The following is an 18,127-nucleotide window of genomic DNA, read 5'->3' as shown; positions in this document are numbered from 1 at the left end:
TAAAGAATATTTTCAAATACGCTTATTCACATTTTGATTTTGGTAAACCAAGAAATCCCACCATCACCCTTTTCACCAGTCTGATTGAAATTACTGCACTACCAGATGCCTAATACAGGTTGAGTCTCCCTTATCCAAAATGCTTGGGACCAGGGGTATTTTGGATATGGGATTTTTCCGTATTTTGGAATAATTGCATACCATAATGAGATATCATGGTGATGGGACCTAAATCTAAGCACAGAATGCATTTACGTTTCATATACACCTTATACACACAGCCTGAAGGTCATTTTAGCCAATATTTTTTATAACTTTGTGCATTAAACAAAGTGTGTCTACATTCACACAATTCATTTATGTTTCATATACAACTTATACACACAGTCTGAAGGTCATTTAATACAATATTTTTAATAAATTTGTGTATTAAACAAAGTTTGTGTACATTGAGCCATCCGAAAACAAAGGTTTCACTATCTCACTCTCACTCAAAAAAGTCCGTATTTCGGAATATTCCGTATTTCGGAATATTTGGATATGGGATACTCAACCTGTATATTCTTTCCACAGATTTCTCACTAATACAAACAGGTGTTTTCCTGTGGGAAGGCTGACCCCTTTATATGCGTGCTTTTGTTTTTTGGGATAACTTTTTTTTGTATTTAATTTTGTTCTGTTTGAGTGCAATACCGCTCAGCGTCTGTTTTTCCCCATACATTGTCGGAAATAATATAAACACTGCAGTCATATCTACTTGAAAACAATCAATATAAAACCTACATTCCAGTAAAATAATTTGATTCATTTTTAAGAACAAATTCAATTTTGTGCATGTGCCAACGATAGCATTATATTTCAATCTAGACCACTTAACTATTTTTAAGTAACAGGCAATCAATATTGTGAAGCATGGCTACACACATTTCCTGAGCTTGTATTACATTGCTTTCAGCTGTTCAGGAGTAATACAATATTTGTATGATCTCACTGAATGTGATCCCAAATGAGGGCAATTGTGCTTCTTAGAACCAAATACATAAACCCTCTATTGCCGTTCTATACTTATCAGTGTTACCGCACGATGTTTAAGGTGGCCCTGTAACTAGTGATGAGCGCCTGAAATTTTTCGGGTTTTGTGTTTTGGTTTTGGGTTCGGTTCCGCGGCCGTGTTTTGGGTTCGACCGCGTTTTGGCAAAACCTCACCGAATTTTTTTTGTCGGATTCGGGTGTGTTTTGGATTCGGGTGTTTTTTTCAAAAAACCCTAAAAAACAGCTTAAATCATAGAATTTGGGGGTCATTTTGATCCCATATTATTATTAACCTCAAAAACCATAATTTCCACTCATTTTCAGTCTATTCTGAATACCTCACACCTCACAATATTATTTTTAGTCCTAAAATTTGCACCGAGGTCGCTGGATGACTAAGCTAAGCGACCCTAGTGGCCGACACAAACACCTGGCCCATCTAGGAGTGGCACTGCAGTGTCACGCAGGATGTCCCTTCCAAAAAACCCTCCCCAAACAGCACATGACGCAAAGAAAAAAAGAGGCGCAATGAGGTAGCTGTGAGTAAGATTAGCGACCCTAGTGGCCGACACAAACACCGGGCCCATTTAGGAGTGGCACTGCAGTGTCACGCAGGATGTCCCTTCCAAAAAACCCTCCCCAAACAGCACATGACGCAAAGAAAAAAAGAGGCGCAATGAGGTAGCTGTGTGAGTAAGATTAGCGACCGTAGTGGCCGACACAAACACCGGGCCCATTTAGGAGTGGCACTGCAGTGTCACGCAGGATGTCCCTTCCAAAAAACCCTCCCCAAACAGCACATGACGCAAAGAAAAAAAGAGGCGCAATGAGGTAGCTGTGTGAGTAAGATTAGCGACCGTAGTGGCCGACACAAACACCGGGCCCATTTAGGAGTGGCACTGCAGTGTCACGCAGGATGTCCCTTCCAAAAAACCCTCCCCAAACAGCACATGACGCAAAGAAAAATAAAAGAAAAAAGAGGTGCAAGATGGAATTGTCCTTGGGCCCTCCCACCCACCCTTATGTTGTATAAACAAAACAGGACATGCACACTTTAACCAACCCATCATTTCAGTGACAGGGTCTGCCACACAACTGTGACTGATATGACGGGTTGGTTTGGACCCCCCCCCCCCCCCCAAAAAGAAGCAATTAATCTCTCCTTGCACAAACTGGCTCTACAGAGGCAAGATGTCCACCTCATCATCATCCTCCGATATATCACCGTGTACATCCCCCTCCTCACAGATTATCAATTCGTCCCCACTGGAATCCACCATCTCCGCTCCCTGTGTACTTTGTGGAGGCAATTGCTGCTGGTCAATGTCTCCGCGGAGGAATTGATTATAATTCATTTTAATGAACATCATCTTCTCCACATTTTCTGGATGTAACCTCGTACGCCGATTGCTGACAAGGTGAGCGGCGGCACTAAACACTCTTTCGGAGTACACACTTGTGGGAGGGCAACTTAGGTAGAATAAAGCCAGTTTGTGCAAGGGCCTCCAAATTGCCTCTTTTTCCTGCCAGTATAAGTATGGACTGTGTGACGTGCCTACTTGGATGCGGTCACTCATATAATCCTCCACCATTCTTTCAATGGGGAGAGAATCATATGCAGTGACAGTAGACGACATGTCCGTAATCATTGTCAGGTCCTTCAGTCCGGACCAGATGTCAGCATCAGCAGTCGCTCCAGACTGCCCTGCATCACCGCCAGCGGGTGGGCTCGGAATTCTGAGCCTTTTCCTCGCACCCCCAGTTGCGGGAGAATGTGAAGGAGGAGATGTTGTTGACAGGTCGCGTTCCGCTTGACTTGACAATTTTCTCACCAGCAGGTCTTTCAACCCCAGCAGACTTGTGTCTGCCGGAAAGAGAGATCCAAGGTAGGCTTTAAATCTAGGATCGAGCATGGTGGCCAAAATGTAGTGCTCTGATTTCAACAGATTGACCACCCGTGAATCCTTGTTAAGCGAATTAAGGGCTCCATCCACAAGTCCCACATGCCTAGCGGAATCGCTCCGTGTTAGCTCCTCCTTCAATGTCTCCAGCTTCTTCTGCAAAAGCCTGATGAGGGGAATGTCCTGACTCAGGCTGGCAGTGTCTGAACTGACTTCACGTGTGGCAAGTTCAAAGGGCAGCAGAACCTTGCACAACGTTGAAATCATTCTCCACTGCGCTTGAGACAGGTGCATTCCACCTCCTATATCGTGCTCAATTGTATAGGCTTGAATGGCCTTTTGCTGCTCCTCCAACCTCTGAAGCATATAGAGGGTTGAATTCCACCTCGTTACCACTTCTTGCTTCAGATGATGGCAGGGCAGGTTCAGTAGTTTTTGGTGGTGCTCCAGTCTTCTGTACGTGGTGCCTGTACGCCGAAAGTGTCCCGCAATTCTTCTGGCCACCGACAGCATCTCTTGCACGCCCCTGTCGTTTTTTTAAAAATTCTGCACCACCAAATTCAAGGTATGTGCAAAACATGGGACGTGCTGGAATTTGCCCATATTTAATGCACACACAATATTGCTGGCGTTGTCCGATGCCACAAATCCACAGGAGAGTCCAATTGGGGTAAGCCATTCCGCGATGATCTTCCTCAGTTGCCGTAAGAGGTTTTCAGCTGTGTGCGTATTCTGGAAAGCGGTGATACAAAGCGTAGCCTGCCTAGGAAAGAGTTGGCGTTTGCGAGATGCTGCTACTGGTGCCGCCGCTGCTGTTCTTGCGGCGGGAGTCCATACATCTACCCAGTGGGCTGTCACAGTCATATAGTCCTGACCCTGCCCTGCTCCACTTGTCCACATGTCCGTGGTTAAGTGGACATTGGGTACAGCTGCATTTTTTAGGACACTGGTGACTCTTTTTCTGAGGTCTGTGTACATTTTCGGTATCGCCTACCTAGAGAAATGGAACCTAGATGGTATTTGGTACCGGGGACACAGTACCTCCAACAAGTCTCTAGTTGGCTCTGCAGTAATGATGGATACCGGAACCACGTTTCTCACCACCCAGGATGCCAAGGCCTCAGTTATCCGCTTTGCAGTAGGATGACTGCTGTGATATTTCATCTTCCTCGCAAAGGACTGTTGGACAGTCAATTGCTTGGTGGAAGTAGTAAAAGTGGTCTTACGACTTCCCCTCTGGGATGACCATCGACTCCCAGCAGCAACAACAGCAGCGCCAGCAGCAGTAGGCGTTACACGCAAGGATGCATCGGAGGAATCCCAGGCAGGAGAGGAATCATCAGAATTGCCAGTGACATGGCCTGCAGGACTATTGGCATTCCTGGGGAAGGAGGAAATTGACACTGAGGGAGTTGGTGGGGTGGTTTGCGTGAGCTTGGTTACAAGAGGAAGGGATTTACTGGTCAGTGGACTGCTTCCGCTGTCACCCAAAGTTTTTGAACTTGTCACTGACTTATTATGAATGCGCTGCAGGTGACGTATAAGGGAGGATGTTCCGAGGTGGTTAACGTCCTTACCCCTACTTATTACAGCTTGACAAAGGGAACACACGGCTTGACACCTGTTGTCCGCATTTCTGTTGAAATAGTTCCACACCGAAGAGCTGATTTTTTTGGTATTTTCACCAGGCATGTCAACGGCCATATTCCTCCCACGGACAACAGGTGTCTCCCCGGGTGCCTGACTTAAACAAACCACCTCACCATCAGAATCCTCCTGGTCAATTTCCTCCCCAGCGCCAGCAACACCCATATCCTCCTCATCCTGGTGTACTTCAACACTGACATCTTCAATCTGACTATCAGGAACTGGACTGCGGGTGCTCCTTCCAGCACTTGCAGGGGGCGTGCAAATGGTGGAAGGCGCATGCTCTTCACGTCCAGTGTTGGGAAGGTCAGGCATCGCAACCGACACAATTGGACTCTCCTTGTGGATTTGGGATTTCGAAGAACGCACAGTTCTTTGCGGTGCTACTGCTTTTGCCAGCTTGAGTCTTTTCATTTTTCTAGCGAGAGGCTGAGTGCCTCCATCCTCATGTGAAGCTGAACCACTAGCCATGAACATAGGCCAGGGCCTCAGCCGTTCCTTGCCACTCCGTGTGGTAAATGGCATATTGGCAAGTTTACGCTTCTCCGACGACAATTTTATTTTAGGTTTTGGAGTCCTTTTTTTACTGATATTTGGTGTTTTGGATTTGACATGCTCTGTACTATGACTTTGGGCATCGGCCTTGGCAGACGACGTTGCTGGCATTTCATCGTCTCGGCCATGACTAGTGGCAGCAGCTTCAGCACGAGGTGGAAGTGGATCTTGATCTTTCCCTAATTTTGGAACCTCAACATTTTTGTTCTCCATATTTTAATAGGCACAACTAAAAGGCACCTCAGGTAAACAATGGAGATGGATGGATACTAGTATACAATTATGGACGAACTGCCGAGTGCCGACACAGAGGTAGCTACAGCCGTGGACTACCGTACTGTACTGTGTCTGCTGCTAATATAGACTGGTTGATAAAGAGATGTAGTAGTATGTATGTATGTATAAAGAAGAAAGAAACATTGGGTACAGCTGCATTTTTTAGGACACTGGTGACTCTTTTTCTGAGGTCTGTGTACATTTTCGGTATCGCCTGCCTAGAGAAATGGAACCTAGATGGTATTTGGTACCGGGGACACAGTACCTCCAACAAGTCTCTAGTTGGCTCTGCAGTAATGATGGATACCGGAACCACGTTTCTCACCACCCAGGATGCCAAGGCCTCAGTTATCCGCTTTGCAGTAGGATGACTGCTGTGATATTTCATCTTCCTCGCAAAGGACTGTTGGACAGTCAATTGCTTGGTGGAAGTAGTAAAAGTGGTCTTACGACTTCCCCTCTGGGATGACCATCGACTCCCAGCAGCAACAACAGCAGCGCCAGCAGCAGTAGGCGTTACACGCAAGGATGCATCGGAGGAATCCCAGGCAGGAGAGGAATCATCAGAATTGCCAGTGACATGGCCTGCAGGACTATTGGCATTCCTGGGGAAGGAGGAAATTGACACTGAGGGAGTTGGTGGGGTGGTTTGCGTGAGCTTGGTTACAAGAGGAAGGGATTTACTGGTCAGTGGACTGCTTCCGCTGTCACCCAAAGTTTTTGAACTTGTCACTGACTTATTATGAATGCGCTGCAGGTGACGTATAAGGGAGGATGTTCCGAGGTGGTTAACGTCCTTACCCCTACTTATTACAGCTTGACAAAGGGAACACACGGCTTGACACCTGTTGTCCGCATTTCTGTTGAAATAGTTCCACACCGAAGAGCTGATTTTTTTGGTATTTTCACCAGGCATGTCAACGGCCATATTCCTCCCACGGACAACAGGTGTCTCCCCGGGTGCCTGACTTAAACAAACCACCTCACCATCAGAATCCTCCTGGTCAATTTCCTCCCCAGCGCCAGCAACACCCATATCCTCCTCATCCTGGTGTACTTCAACACTGACATCTTCAATCTGACTATCAGGAACTGGACTGCGGGTGCTCCTTCCAGCACTTGCAGGGGGCGTGCAAATGGTGGAAGGCGCATGCTCTTCACGTCCAGTGTTGGGAAGGTCAGGCATCGCAACCGACACAATTGGACTCTCCTTGTGGATTTGGGATTTCAAAGAACGCACAGTTCTTTGCGGTGCTACTGCTTTTGCCAGCTTGAGTCTTTTCATTTTTCTAGCGAGAGGCTGAGTGCCTCCATCCTCATGTGAAGCTGAACCACTAGCCATGAACATAGGCCAGGGCCTCAGCCGTACCTTGCCACTCCGTGTGGTAAATGGCATATTGGCAAGTTTACGCTTCTCCTCCGACAATTTTATTTTAGGTTTTGGAGTCCTTTTTTTACTGATATTTGGTGTTTTGGATTTGACATGCTCTGTACTATGACATTGGGCATCGGCCTTGGCAGACGACGTTGCTGGCATTTCATCGTCTCGGCCATGACTAGTGGCAGCAGCTTCAGCACGAGGTGGAAGTGGATCTTGATCTTTCCCTAATTTTGGAACCTCAACATTTTTGTTCTCCATATTTTAATAGGCACAACTAAAAGGCACCTCAGGTAAACAATGGAGATGGATGGATACTAGTATACAATTATGGACGAACTGCCGAGTGCCGACACAGAGGTAGCTACAGCCGTGGACTACCGTACTGTACTGTGTCTGCTGCTAATATAGACTGGTTGATAAAGAGATGTAGTAGTATGTATGTATAAAGAAGAAAGAAAAAAAACCACGGGTAGGTGGTATACAATTATGGACGGACTGCCGAGTGCCGACACAGAGGTAGCTACAGCCGTGAACTACCGTACTGTACTGTGTCTGCTGCTAATATAGACTGGTTGATAAAGAGATGTAGTAGTATGTATGTATAAAGAAGAAAGAAAAAAAAACCACGGGTAGGTGGTATACAATTATGGACGGACTGCCGAGTGCCGACACAGAGGTAGCTACAGCCGTGGACTACCGTACTGTACTGTGTCTGCTGCTAATATAGACTGGTTGATAAAGAGATGTAGTAGTATGTATGTATAAAGAAGAAAGAAAAAAAAACCACGGGTAGGTGGTATACAATTATGGACGGACTGCCGAGTGCCGACACAGAGGTAGCTACAGCCGTGGACTACCGTACTGTACTGTGTCTGCTGCTAATATAGACTGGTTGATAAAGAGATGTAGTAGTATGTATGTATAAAGAAGAAAGAAAAAAAAACCACGGGTAGGTGGTATACAATTATGGACGGACTGCCGAGTGCCGACACAGAGGTAGCTACAGCCGTGGACTACCGTACTGTACTGTGTCTGCTGCTAATATAGACTGGTTGATAAAGAGATGTAGTAGTATGTATGTATAAAGAAGAAAGAAAAAAAAACCTCGGGTAGGTGGTATACAATTATGGATGCCGAGTGCCGACACAGAGGTAGCTACAGCCGTGAACTACCGTACTGTACTGTGTCTGCTGCTAATATAGACTGGTTGATAAAGAGATGTAGTAGTATGTATGTATAAAGAAGAAAGAAAAAAAAACCACGGGTAGGTGGTATACAATTATGGATGGACTGCCGAGTGCCGACACAGAGGTAGCTACAGCCGTGAACTACCGTACTGTGTCTGCTGCGACTGGATGATAAATAATGATATAAAAAATATATATATGTCACTACTGCAGCCGGACAGGTATATATTATATAATGACGGACCTGCTGGACACTGTCTGTCAGCAGAATGAGTTTTTTATAGAATAAAAAAAAAAACACCACACAAGTGAAGTCACACGACGAGTGTTTAACTTTTTCAGGCAATCACAATATAGTATACTACTAACTATACTGGTGGTCAGTGTGGTCAGGTCACTGGTCAGTCACACTGGCAGTGGCACTCCTGCAGCAAAAGTGTGCACTGTTTAATTTTAATATAATATGTACTCCTGGCTCCTGCTATAACCTATAACTGGCACTGCAGTGCTCCCCAGTCTCCCCCACAATTATAAGCTGTGTGAGCTGAGCACAGTCAGATATATATACATAGATGATGCAGCACACTGGGCTGAGCAGTGCACACAGATATGGTATGTGACTGAGTCACTGTGTGTATCGTTTTTTTCAGGCAGAGAACGGATATATTAAATAAAACAAAACTGCACTGTCTGGTGGTCACTGTGGGTCACTAGTAAACTCTGCACTCTCTACACTTCTACAGTACTCCTAAGCTCCAGTAAATCAGGTCAATCTCTCTCTCTCTCTTTTCTAATCTAAATGGAGAGGACGCCAGCCACGTCCTCTCCCTATCAATCTCAATGCACGTGTGAAAATGGCGGCGACGCGCGGCTCCTTATATAGAATCCGAGTCTCGCGAGAATCCGACAGCGTCATGATGACGTTCGGGCGCGCTCGGGTTAACCGAGCAAGGCGGGAGGATCCGAGTCTGCTCGGACCCGTGAAAAAAACCATGAAGTTCGGGCGGGTTCGGATTCAGAGAAACCGAACCCGCTCATCTCTACCTGTAACCGGGTAGCAGTTGATTTACTGACCGTCATAATCCTGACAGTCAAAATACTGACATTCATTATGCCGACATGTTCAAAATGCCGCCAAAGTCAGAATAACGACATGTGAAATGCCGACATGCGTTAAGGAATTTTTGCCACAAAACAGACTTGTTCGTACTTTACCATCCCAGTGGACCTGGAGGGGGAATATAATAGTGTGCCGAAGGTAGCGAGGCACATGCGAAGGGATGCGGCACACTTAGACGGTGTCCATGTCGACATTGACACACAAAAAAACACAGAAAAACATGTCGGTATTTTGACATGTCAGCATTTTAAATGTCTGTATTCTGACTGTTGGCATTATGACCGTGTCGGTATTTTGACTGTCAGTGGCTGTCGGGATTATGACCGCCGGTATTGTGTCCGTTGGTAAATCATACTGAACCCCCTGTAACCTACAGATTTTAATTACTGCAAAGAGCCTTTTAAAAAAACATGAATAGGAAATATATTATGGGGTTTGGTAAATAGATCATCTTTTCGAATTAGGCATTAATACAGATGATTAAGAGTTCAAAAGATCTGGTCGTTATCCCGTCCTTGTATATAGTTACATATTACGTATAAAAATAACCAACGTGGAAGTGGTGTGCATCACTCGTACAGTCAAAGGTTTCATTAGCATAAGGTCACGGTGGAGCCATGGATATAGCTTATCTAGACTTTAGTAAGGCTTTTGACACTGTTCCACATCGCAGACTGCTAAGTAAACTTGAAAGTTTGGGATTGGATGTTAGGATTATTGAATGGATAAGATCTTGGTTGAAAGATAGAAAACAGAGTTGTGGTAAATGGAGTGCATTCACAGGAGGGAAATGTTACCAGTGGAGTACCCCAGGGATCTGTACTTTTACCAGTGCTTTTTAATATCTTCATTGGTGACATTGCAAATGGCATTAAAGGGAAAGTATGCCTTTTTGCAGATGATACAAAGGTATGCAACAGGTTAGACACACCAGGTGGGGTAAAACAAATGATTGAGGATCTAGGTAGACTAGAGGAATGGTCAAGAGTGTGGCAATTACAGTTTAATGCCAAAAAATGCAAAATCATGCACTTGGGTCTCAAAAAGCCAAAGGCTAAATATAGTATTAATGGCACTATACTGGAAACTACTGAGGAGGAAAGGGATCTAGGAGTCACTATTTCAGGTGACTTAAAGGCAGGTAAGCAATGTAACAAAGCAATGAGGAAGGCTAGTCAGATGCTTGGCTGCATTGGGAGAGGAATCAGCAGCAGAAAGAAAGAAGTAATAATGCCACTGTATAGGTCATTGGTACGGCCTCGTCTAGAATACTGTGTTCAATTCTGGAGGCCATATCTTCAAAAGGATATTAATACATTAGAGACTGTACAGAGAAGGGTAAATAAAATGGTGCATGGCCTACATCACAAAACATACCCAGAAAGACTAAAACAATCTCAATATGTATAGTTTGGAGCAGAGAAGGGAAAGGGGGGACATAATAGAAACTTTCAAATATATCAAGGGTTTTAACAAAGTCCAGGAGGGAAACATTCTCCAAAGGAAGAGAAGCAATAGGACACGAGGACATGCACTGAGACTGGAGGGGGGGTGGTTCAGGGGAAATTTAAGGAAAAATTACTTCACAGAAAGGGTAGTGGACAAGTGGAATAGCCTCCCATCAGAGGTGGTAGAGGCTAAGACAGTAGAGTTTTTTTAAACATGCATGGGATAGACATAAGGATATCCTTCCAAAGAAATAAGGATCAAACAAGGTTAGAGATAAAAATAATGTAAAAAAAAAAAAAAGGGGCAGACTAGATGGGCCAAGTGGTTCTTATCTGCCGTCAAATTCTATGTTTCTATGTCACAAAAAATAAAATTGAAAATATAAAAGTGGATTACTGTGTGGACACTGAGACGCGGGTATGCGTGACTGGCGTTCAGGATCCCGGCGCTCCGCATACAGAGACACCAGGATCCCCGACCACCAGAATGCCAACAGGGGGCGAGCGCAACGAAGCCCCTTGCAGGCTCGGTTGCTCGCCGCGCTCGCCACAGGTTTTATCCCCACTCCATGGGTGACGTGGACACCCACGAGTGGGAATAGCTACAGCCCCATAAGACAAGTACCCAGGTAGTATTCTCTGCTCTTGCAGAACTTCCGGAGAGAAGCTTTTATTGGCAGAACCTGTTTGCAGTAACAGGCTGCCACCTAGCAACTAAGACTGGTCATATCATTTATATAGGAAGTTCAGATACCCCGTCTAATTAGTTTTGTGTATGATTTAAAAACATAGGGGGTCATTCCGAGTTGTTCGCTTGTTATTTTTTTCTCGCAACGGAGCGATTAGTCGCTAAAGCGCATGCGCAATGTCCGCAGTGCGACTGCGCCAAGTAAATTTGCTATGCAGTTAGGTATTTTACTCACGGCATTACGAGGTTTTTTCTTCGTTCTGGTGATCGTAATGTGATTGACAGGAAGTGGGTGTTTCTGGGCGGAAACTGGCCGTTTTATGGGAGTGTGTGAAAAAACGCTACCGTTTCTGGGAAAAACGCGGGAGTCGCTGGAGAAACGGAGGAGTGTCTGGGCGAACGCTGGGTGTGTTTGTGACGTCAAACCAGGAACGACAAGCACTGAACTGATCGCACTGGCAGAGTAAGTCTCGAGCTACTCAGAAACTGCACAGAGAAGTCTTTTCGCAATATTGCGAATCTTTCGTTCGCAATTTTACTATGCTAAGATTCACTCCCAGTAGGCGGCGGCTTAGCGTGTGCAAAGCTGCTAAAAGCAGCTTGCGAGCGAACAACTCGGAATGACCCCCATAGTGTTATTTGGAATGAGAACGGACAAAAGAAGCCCATCTATGTATTTGAGGCACCCTTACCACAGGTTTTGAGTCTGAGTCTAAGATCGTAGCAGACCTTTTATTACAGTGCTTCTAAAACTGCGTCCTCAAGATGCACTAATAGCCCTGGTTTGAAGGGCGTACACACATGCATGAACACAGTTTGTTAAATCAGAATGACTGCGGTACTAATTAAGTCACCTGTGCTTAAGTATTGCTCTCCTTTAAACTTGGAATGTTATTGTGTCTTGAGGAACAAGTTTGAGAAGCACGGATTTAAAGCATAGTCCTCCTCATTCCTGTTTCTCTAACGTCCTAGTGGATGCTGGGGACTCCGTAAGGACCATGGGAATAGACGGGCTCCGCAGGAGACAGGGCACTTTAAGAAAGAATTTGGATACTGGTGTGCTCTGGCTCCTCCCTCTATGTCCCTCCTCCAGACCTCAGTTTGAATCTGTGCCCGGATGAGCTGGGTGCTACTTAGTGAGCTCTCCTGAGCTTGCTAAAAAGAAAGTATTTTGTTAGGTTTTTTTATTTTCAGAGAGATCTGCTGGCAACAGACTCTCTGCTACGTGGGACTGAGGCGAGAGAAGCAGCCCTACTCACTGAAGATAGGTCCTGCTTCTTAGGCTACTGGACACCATTAGCTCCAGAGGGATCGTACACAGGATCGCACCCTTGGTCGTCCGATCCCGGAGCCGCGCCACCGTCCCCCTCGCAGAGCCGGAAGACAGAAGCCGGTGACAGAAGCAAAAAGACTTTGAAATCGGCGGCAGAAGACTCCAGTCTTCATATGAGGTAGCGCACAGCACTGCAGCTGTGCGCCATTGCTCCCACACTAAACCCACATACTCCGGTCACTGTAGGGTGCAGGGCGCAGGGGGGGGCGCCCTGGGCAGCAATTAGAGACCTCTTTGGCAAAAGTTTGCATAATATACAGTTGGGCACTGTATATATGTATGAGCCCCCGCCAAAATTGTACATGAAAGCGGGACAGAAGCCCGCCGTCGAGGGGGCGGGGCTTCTTCCTCGCACTCACCAGCGCCATGTTTTTTCTCCACAGCACCGCTGAGAGGAAGCTCTCCAGTCTCTCCCCTGCAGTTACACGGTAGAAGAGGGTAAAAAGAGAGGGGGGGCACATAATTAGGCGCAAAAATCAATATAAACAGCAGCTACTGGGTTAACATTAAGTTACTGTGTTATTCCTGGGTTAATAGCGCTGGGGTGTGTGCTGGCATACTCTCTCTCTGTCTCTCCAAAGGGCCTTATGGGGGAATTGTCTTCAGATGAGCATTCCCTGAGTGTGTGGTGTGTCGGTACGTGTGTGTCGACATGTCTGAGGTAAAAGGCTCCCCTAAGGAGGAGATGTAGCAAATGTGTGTGAGAGGGTGTCTCCGTCGACAACGCCGACACCTGTTTGGATATGTGTAATTAAGTGCGAAGGTGAATTTATTGCACAAAATATTAGAGAACAGACAGGAAATCTACCCATGTCTGTCCCTATGTCGCAGAGACCTTTAGAGTTTCTCAATGCTCACTATCCAAAATAATAGACACTGATATCGACACGGAGTTTGACTCCAGTGTAAACTACGATTATGCAAAGTTACAGCCAAAATGGCAGAAAAGTATTCAATATATGATTATTGTAATAAAAGATGATTTGCATATCACTGATGACTCATCTGTCCCTGACACAAGGGTACACATGTTTGAGGGGAAGAAAGCTGAGGTAAATTTCCCTCCTCTCATGATGAAAAAGAGCAGGAATCTCCAGACAAGAGACTCAAAGAATTATCAGGCAGTATCCTTTCCCCACCATGGCCAGGATATGATGGGAATCTTCCCCTAGGGTGTCACGTTTGCCCAAAAGGTAGCCCTGACTTAACAGCAATTCTCAGGGATCCTGCAGATAGCGTGCACATTCTGGTACACTACTCAGACCGGCGATTGTGTCGGCATGGGTTTATAGCGCTGTGGCAGCGTGGACAGGTACCTTATCAGCAGAGATTGAGACCCTAGTATGCATATAGATATATATATAGATATATATATATATATATATGTATATATATATATATATATATATATATATATATATTAAAGATGCTGTCTTAAGAGATATGATTATATAAAACATGCCCAAAGAGACATGAGTATACTGGGTCCTAGAGTCAAAGCTATGTCGATCTCTGCTTGACGTGTCCTGTAGAATATGCAATGGACAGATGATGCCGACTTAAGAGGCATATGGAAGGCTGAGGATTGTGTGGATAAGGGTTCTCGGACCTGGTCTCCACAGCTATAGCTGGTAATTCTGATATTTTGCCTTATATTCCTGCACAGCCTAGGAAAGCACGACATTATCAAATGCAGCCTTTCGAATAAAGAAACAAGAAAGTCCGAGGTGCGTCCTCTCTTGCCAGAGGCGGGGGCAGAGGAAAGAAGCTGCACAACACAGCTAGTTCCCAGGAACAGAAGTCCTCCCCGGCCTCTACAAAAATCCACCGCATGTCGCTGGGGCTCCACAGGCGGAGCTAGGCCCGGTGGGGGCACGCCTTCGTAAGTTCAGCCACAAGTGGGTTCACTCCCTGTTAGATCCCTGGGCAATAGATATTGTGTCTCAGGGATACAAGCTGGACTTTGAGAAGATGCCCCCCCACTGACGGCCCTGCCGGCTTCCCCCCACGAGAGGGAAATAGTGTTAACTGCAATTCACAAATTGTATCTTCAACAGGTGGTGGTCAAGGTTCCCCTCCTTCAACAAGGAGGGGGTTATTATTCGACCATGTTGTAGTCCCAAAACCAGACTGTTCGGTCAGACCCATATTGAATTTAAAATCCCTGAACATATACCTGAAAAGGTTCAAGTTCAAGATGGAATCGCTAAGAGCGGTCATTGCAAACCTGAAAGGGGGAGATTTTATGGTGACTCAGGACATACCTTCATGTCCCCATTTATCCACCTCATCAGGCGTACCTCAGAATTGCGGTACGGGATTGTCATTACCAATTTCAGACGTTGCCGTTTGGTCTCTCCACGGCCTTGAGAATATTCACCAAGGTAATGGCGTAAATGGTGCTCCTGCGGAAGCAAGGTGTCACTATTATCACGTACTTGGACGATCTCCTCATAAAAGCGAGATCAAGAGAGCAGTTGCTGAACAGCGTATCACTTTCTCTGGAAGTGTAACGGCAACACGGCTGGATTCTATATATTCCAAAGTCGCAGTTGGTTCCTACAGCTCATCTGCCTCTCCTAGACATGATCCTAGACACAGACCAGAAAAGGGTTTATCTCCCGATAGAGAGAGCTCAGGAGCTTGTGACACTGGTCAGGAATCTATTAAAACCAAAACGGGTGTCAGTGCATCACTGCACTCGAGTCCTGGGAAGGGAGGCCATTCCCTTCAGCAGGTTCCATGCGAGGACCTTCCAATGGGACTTGCTGGACAAGTGGTCCGGATCACATCTTCAGATGCATCGGTTAATCACCCTATCCCCCAGGGCCAGGGTGTCTCTCCTGTGGTGGCTGCAGAGTGCTCACCTTCTAGAGGGCTGCAGATTCGGCATTCAGGACTGGGTCCTGGTGACCATGGATGCAAGCCTCCGAGGGTGGGGGGCAGTCACACAGGGAAGAAATTTCCAAGGTCTGTGGTCAAGTCAGGAGACTTGCCTTCACATCAATATCCTGGAACTAAGGGCCATATACAACGCCCTAAGACAAGCGGAGACCCTGCTTCGCGACCAATCGGTGCTGATTAAGTCAGACAACATCACCGCAGTGGCTCATGTAAACCGCAAGGCGGCACAAGGAGCAGGGTGGCGATGGCGGAAGCCACCAGAATTCTTCGCTGGGCGGAGAATCACGTAAGAGCACTGTCAGCAGTGTTCATTCCGGGAGTGGACAACTGGGAAGCAGACTTCCTCAGCAGGCACGACCTCCACCCGGGAGAGTGGGGACTTCATCAAGAAGTCTTCACGCAGATTGCAAGGTGGTGGGAACTGCCACAGGTGGACATGATGGCATCCCGCCTCAACAAAAAGCTACAGAGATATTGCGCCAGGTCAAGAGACCCTCAGGCGATAGCTGTAGACACACTAGTGACACCGTGGGTGTTCCAGTCGGTTTATGTATTTCCTCCTCTTCCTCTCATACCAAAGGTGCTGAGAATCATAAGAAAAAGAGGAGTGAGAACAATACTCATTGTTCCGGATTGGCCAAGAAGGACTTGGTATCCAGATCTGCAAGAAATGCTCACAGAGGACCCATGGCCTCTGCCTCTAAAACAGGACTTGTTGCAACAGGGGCCCTGTCTGTTCCAAGACTTACCGCGGCTGCGTTTGACGGCATGGCGGTTGAACGCCGGATTCTAGCAGAAAAAGGCATTCCGGATGAGGTTATTCCTACGCTGATAAAGGCTAGGAAGGACGTGACGGCTAAACATTATCACCGTATATGGCGAAAATATGTTGCTTGGTGTGAGGCCAGGAATGCCCCTACGGAGGAATTCCAGCTGGGCCGTTTCCTTCACTTCCTACAGTCGGGAGTGACTTTGGGCTTGAAATTGGGTTCCATTAAGGTCCAGATTTCGGCCCTATCCATTTTCTTTCAAAAAGAACTGGCTTCTCTTTCTGAAGTCCAGACGTTTGTAAAGGGAGTGCTGCATATTCAACCCCCTTTTGTGCCTCCAGTGGCACCTTGGGATCTTAACGTGATGTTGAGTTTCCTGAAGTCACACTGGTTTGAGCCACTCAAAACCGTGGAGTTAAAATTTCTCACGTGGAAGGTGGTCATGCTATTAGCCTTGGCTTCAGCTAGGCGTGTGTCAGAATTAGCGGCTTTGTCACATAAAAGCCCCTATCTGGTTTTCCATATGGACAGGGCAGAATTGCGGACCCGTCCACAATTTCTGTCAAAAGTGGTGTCATCCTTTCATATGAACCAACCTATTGTGGTGCCTGTGGATACTCGTGACTTGGAGGATTCCGAGTTACTAGATGTGGTCAGAGCTTTGAAGATTTATGTAGCCAGAACGGCTAGAGTCAGGAAAACTGAGTCGCTGTTTATCCTGTATGCATCCAACAAGCTGGGTGCTCCTGCTTTAAAGCAAACTATGGCTCGCTGGATCTGTAACACGATTCAGCAGGCTCATTCTGCGGCTGGATGGCCGCTTCCAAAATCAGTAAAAGCCCACTCCACTAGTAAGGTGGGCTCTTCTTGGGCCGCTGCCCGAGGGGTCTCTGCATTACAGCTTTGCCGAGCAGCTACTTGGTCAGGTTCGAACACTTTTGCAAAGTTCTACAGGTTTGATACCCTGGCTGAGGAGGACCTTGTGTTTGCTCATTCGGTGCTGCAGTGTCATCCGCACTCTCCCGCCCGTTTGGGAGCTTTGGTATAATCCCCATGGTCCTTACGGTGTCCCCAGCATCCACTAGGACGTTAGAGAAAATAAGATTTTACTTACCGGTAAATCTATTTCTCGTAGTCCGTAGTGGATGCTGGGCGCCCGTCCCAAGTGCAGACTTCTGCAATACTTGTATATAGTTATTGCTTAAATAAGGGTAATGTTTGGTTGCATCAGGGTTGATCTGATGCTCCGTTGTTGTTCATACTGTTAACTGGGTAAGTTTATCACAAGTTATACGTGTGATTGGTGTGACTGGTATGAGTCTTGCCCTGGATTCCAAAATCCTTTCTTTGTACTGTCAGCTCTTCCGGGCACAGTTTCTCTAACTGAGGTCTGGAGGAGGGGCATAGAGGGAGGAACCAGAGCACACCAGTATCCAAATTCTTTCTTAAAGTGCCCTGTCTCCTGCGGAGCCCGTCTATTCCCATGGTCCTTACGGAGTCCCCAGCATCCACTACGGACTACGAGAAATAGATTTACCGGTAAGTAAAATCTTATTTTTTATGGTATGTACTGGTGTATTATTGGGGGAACACGATGCCGGCTGGGTGTGATACTCGGGTAATAGCAGAACTCCCAACATTTCCAATCCAGGAATTGGGACAGGAGGTTTGGGCATGCCTCTGGGGGCATGGCTGCCCTTTAGCCACCTGCTGTCGACCCCACCCCACCCCCCAAACATCTGTTTGTTGCTACTGGTGGTCATCGCACCTGTTCCCTGCTCCCTCACTGCAGTGCTGCAGTAATTGGTAGCTTCCAATCAAGGATCAGACATATGTCAGCGGGTGGAACCCAGCCTTCAAAGTTGGAAAGTCTTCCCCCTAAGTT

At 46.5% G+C, this 18,127-nt stretch overlaps 1 protein-coding gene across 2 annotated transcripts in view; it reads left to right on the top strand.

Annotated features, from left to right (window-relative positions):
• Positions 1-18,127, top strand: part of HPCAL1 (hippocalcin like 1) — a 334,375-nt gene that overhangs the window by 313,097 nt on the left and 3,151 nt on the right. The window lies entirely within an intron of this gene.

Source organism: Pseudophryne corroboree, chromosome 4, assembly GCF_028390025.1.
Source record: "Pseudophryne corroboree isolate aPseCor3 chromosome 4, aPseCor3.hap2, whole genome shotgun sequence".
In the NCBI taxonomy this organism is placed as follows: Eukaryota; Metazoa; Chordata; class Amphibia; order Anura; family Myobatrachidae; genus Pseudophryne; species Pseudophryne corroboree.
Note: the sequence above shows the minus strand (reverse complement) of the source record. Positions and strands in the feature narration are given on the sequence as shown.